This window comes from Triticum dicoccoides, chromosome 3A (assembly GCF_002162155.2).
Source record: "Triticum dicoccoides isolate Atlit2015 ecotype Zavitan chromosome 3A, WEW_v2.0, whole genome shotgun sequence".
NCBI lineage: Eukaryota > Viridiplantae > Streptophyta > Magnoliopsida > Poales > Poaceae > Triticum > Triticum dicoccoides.
Genome location: NC_041384.1, coordinates 759,275,191 through 759,279,853, shown reverse-complemented (window position 1 = coordinate 759,279,853; position 4,663 = coordinate 759,275,191). Strand labels below are relative to the sequence as shown.

The window sequence follows — 4,663 nt, the reverse complement described above, 5'->3', positions numbered from 1 at the left end:
GTCGTCGCCCAAATCGATCCCCAAGCTCTACGCTTCACTTCACCGCCGCCGGCGCAGTCCCCGTCCCCTTGCGGTGGTACAGGTCGTCCGCCGCCGTGGTTCATTGCATATTTGCATCTGGAGAGCACGCACACGGAAGGAAGGAAGGAAGAAAGAAGAAGGTCAGTCGATCCATCCATTCCGTTCCGCTCCGTCCACTGGCTGCTTGCTTGTCTATCATGCATATATCCCGTCGGTTGCTTGATAAGCAGCAGCTAAGCTAAGCTAGCGTTTCTCTTCTCCGTTAATTACTTCGAGGCGTAGTATGTGACTATTTCACCCAGTTTATGTACGCGCTTACATTTGTTACGAGTACAAAATAATGACCTTGGTCGTCTCTTCACTTATCAAAAATCAGTTTCAATAATTTACTTCCATCCATCTTCTTAAGTACTAGTACTACTAGATCGATGCTACTCCTCTTCAAAATCAGGCGGCTACGCGAATGACTTATTCACCGAGACGGAGGTAGTAGCGATTTTCCCTACAAAATCAGGCGGCTACTCATATGCCCACAATTGTTTTTGTTTACGTTACACCATTGTGATCAATGAAAGACAATTGGCTCCTCCTGCAGATAAACCAAAATATACATCAAAAACTAGCTAGTCCATCGGAAGGGGGACAGGCACAACCAAAGATGGACAATCGGCTCCTGAAAGCAGCAACATCCGGTGATTCCACGGCAGCGAAGGGGATGGCCTCACAGGACCCAAGCATTCTTCTTGGAACAACTCCAGCCGGGAGCACCTGCCTCCACATTTCCTGCATTTATGGCCATGAGGTGTTCTGCAAGGACGTGCTTGAACTGGAAGAGTCTCTCATCAAGGCTGTAAACTTGGACGGGGAGACACCACTTATCACCGCAGTGAGAAATGGCCACGTCTCTTTGGCTTCTTTTTTACTCGGTCGACACTGCTCTGTATGGATTCAATGCACTGCACCACGCCATTCGCAACGGCCACAAGGATCATGCACTGGAGTTGATAGCAGCAGAGCCTGCGCTGTCGCAAGCTGTGGGCAAGCACAATGAGTCACCGATGTACTTTGCGGTCATGAGGAATTTTACACAGGTTTTCGAGAAACTAATGCAAAATCCTTTGTCTGCTTCTTCCGGAGGACAACACGGTCGCAATTGTCTACATGCTGCAGTTACAAATGGGGATCAAGGTGCGACATATAATATCTGGACTACAAATTACAGTTTGTTACAGTATGTTTTCACGCTGTTAACATGCCATTTGTTTTCTCAGAATTCGTCAAAATAATTATGAAGGAACATCCTTAATTGGCCAGAGAAGCTGACACATCCCAAAATACTCCAATAGCATATGCTGCACGATTCAACAAGATTGACATTTTACAAGTAATGCTGGAACATGATTCAACTCTCGGGTATTTAACAGGCAACATCGGTTTTCCTCTCCTTCATGCTGCGGCAGGTCGAGGTCTGGTAGCTGCTGCACGAAAGCTTCTGGAACACTGCCCCGATGCTCCTTGTCTTGAACCAGATGGTTCGACATGTCTTCATACAGCTATATGGCATGATCAACCGGAGTTCGTTGAGTTTGTCCTGAGGACGCCAACACTTCGCAAGCTTGTTAACGTGCAAGACAACGATGGACGTACTGCTCTACATCATGCAGTCGGAAAGTGCAATCCTAGAATGGTTGCTGCTTTATTGTCTCACGTGGATATAGATTCAACATTGCTCGACAAAGAAGGTGATTCAGCAGCCTGGGACCTGTCCAGGCCTAGCGTCATGCAGACTGCCAAGACTTTAAACTGGGTACGTATGTATGTTGCAAATAATATCAATCATGCATATAGACACTGGTGCAAATAATATATTAATCATGCATATAAACACTGTTACAAATAAAGAAAAGTATGTTTGTGGTCCCTCAATTCAAAAAAAGTATACACTTGGTCCTTAAAAGAATTTGAGAGACATTTGGTCCTTCAAGTCTCAAAAACCAGACACGTGGCATTTTATCTCTCCTTCTCTAGTCTTTCTTTCCAACATTTTATCAAGCACCTTGTGTGCATTCACCCTGCACGCTGACGCCGATGTTGCCGAGCTCAAAGTCAGCATCACTCGCTGTCGCTGGCGGTAGCTGTACCACAGTCGTCCCTCGCCACCTCCACGTCGCCCGACTTCTCTGCCATGGCGCGCGCGAAGAGGGGCTGGTCCAGCACGAATGACAGCATGTATGAGCGGCTGCATAGACCGACAGCGTGGACGCTCGGCGATCTCGGGTGGCCGGAGGAGCACAAGATGGTCATGGCTATCACGGTGTCTGGACGGGGACGGGAGGGAGAAGGCAATGGCGCTGCTGGAAGGGATGGTGGCTCGGGAGGAGTGGTAGAAGGAGGAGGAAGTGCAGGGTTGCGGGTGGCGCTGTTGTGCACGAGGCGCATGCTAGCCATTACGCCATCGACTGCGAGTGAGTGCGATTGTGTGCCCGTCCATGACCTCCGTCAAATCGATCTTCTAGGGCCGCATGTCGACCATGGACTCAATGCCGCATGACTCCCCATCCATGCACGGCAGCGGCAAAGCAGAGGCGAGCAGCAGATGCAGCAACACGGACAGGAGACTGGCCAAGTCCTCTGTGTTCTTCGTGTGCTGCACGAACACACACCAATTGTTTCAGAAAATGCCATTGTAGTATGAGAGAGAGCCAGAAAGGAGAGAGGAAACCAGTGACATGTTAGCGGTTTTGTCACATTTCTAATTTTACATAAAAAGACTTCCATTCCACTTTATATATAAAGCACCGACCAACAAGATACAAACACACGCCATCACCCTACACAACACACACACCCATGGCAAGATAAAAAGGTGTGAGTCACCGCCACACCACTCCAATGACTAACAAGCCCACTATAGATGTGCGAAGAAGAACCGCTAGGAGCCGACGGATTCCTTGACCATGATCAACCATGGAGGAGGGGTGAGACGTAAGGACTACAAGACAGTGCCTCCAAGAAGGGTATGACTATGAATAGCCGCCACCATCTGATCCCGGAGATCAAGTTTTCATCTGGAGCATCACACAAGGAGGAGGAGCACCGCGAGGAGCCTTTAGGATCGATACGACGCCCACGGACGCCACTATGATCTGCCAGTACAAGGACTGGGCAAGTGATATACACTGGCGCTCACACCCCTCCGACGCACCCCCAACTCCGCCAACCACCCGTAACCAAGCCACCTGCATAGCCATGGCTGCTCGCCCGCACCTGAGACGCACGCTCCACCACCAAACGCCACACCTCCCGTTGCGAGGGCCTCCACCCATCATTCATACACCCCCACGACACCAAAGAGATCGGCTTTGGACCAAAGGGACACCCCTCACCATCGAAAACCGTAGCATATGTCATGCCTCGAACATCGCTGGAACTGCCACAGCCTGTACGCGGCCGGTGAAAGGGGGAGGTGGGGGAGCAGAAGCATCCATGATCGGCACAACCTATGCCACTGACGTGTGGCCTGAGCACATGGCGCCGCCCATCCCCGCAGCCAACCTCCCCACCGGACACCCCTGTGCGGCCCCACCTCGGCGGCCGACGTAGAACCACGCAAGGCCACCAAGCCAGACCTTCCCATCAGCAAGGGGGACCTCCAAGGATCTCCGCCCACTGCCTAGAATAATCATCGGGGAGCTCATCCATGTTGTCGCCGCCTTCTAGCCGACGGAGCACCTGGAGACCGACCAACATGCCCACATGTCATAGTCGACGCGCCTCCACCACCACCCACAACCATGTTATGGGCGGACGTCCGCAGCTCATGTCGACCTTGACCCGCGCCGCCACCATCCCTGGCGACCCAGACATGCCCGACCATCGGCCGCCCACCGCAGAGGAGCAGATCCCCTGGAGCATCGCATCCGCCCCCCGCTCCGCCATGACGGTCGGCACTTGCATGACGCTCCGGCCCGCGCCAACCCCGCTCGAGCAGGAGGACCAAGAGCTCCGCGGCGGCTGGGCTTCGCCTGGTCGTGCCCTCGGGCGGCGGCAAGGGAGGAGGAGGAGGAAAGGGGGAGGACCGCCGGGTATCTTGTTTCCTCCGGGTCGCCTCGTGGGCCCGATGCGGGTGGATGGAGTTTGTACCTTGTTTTCCGATGAGTGGCAACTTGACATTTCTAGTTTTGGACAGAGTGTCTTTGATTTTGAGACATGAGGGACCAAATGTCGACCAAACAAAGTCGAGAGATGAGATGCCGACTTTCTGTAAATTTGAAGGACCAAAAACATACTTTTCTCATACAAATATGGCAAAGCATGAATTTATTCTGTTGTAACTCCTACTGTGCATGCAAACTAATCATATAATTATCTCTAATGAACCAACCAAAACAGTTTTAGGCAATGCCACACACTTCGGGCTGTTATTTGCTCACACAAACAAATAACAGTAAACGAATTTAGGATTTAACATGCACAAATTAAGTTTTATTTTGCAAGTCTATGAACCATGGCTCAGATAAATTCCGAATGTTGTTATTTACATGTAACATTTCCCATTACAAAGTATTCTTAAATTTATTGATGTGCCTATATTTTAAGGAGTGAAGTTCATTGGGTGGCTGAACTATTTCAGAGGTGTCAT

At 50.7% G+C, this 4,663-nt stretch overlaps 1 pseudogene; it reads left to right on the top strand.

Annotated features, from left to right (window-relative positions):
- The first annotated feature begins 679 nt into the window (after nucleotides 1-679).
- Nucleotides 680-4,663, top strand: part of LOC119273704 — an 8,048-nt pseudogene continuing 4,064 nt past the window's right edge.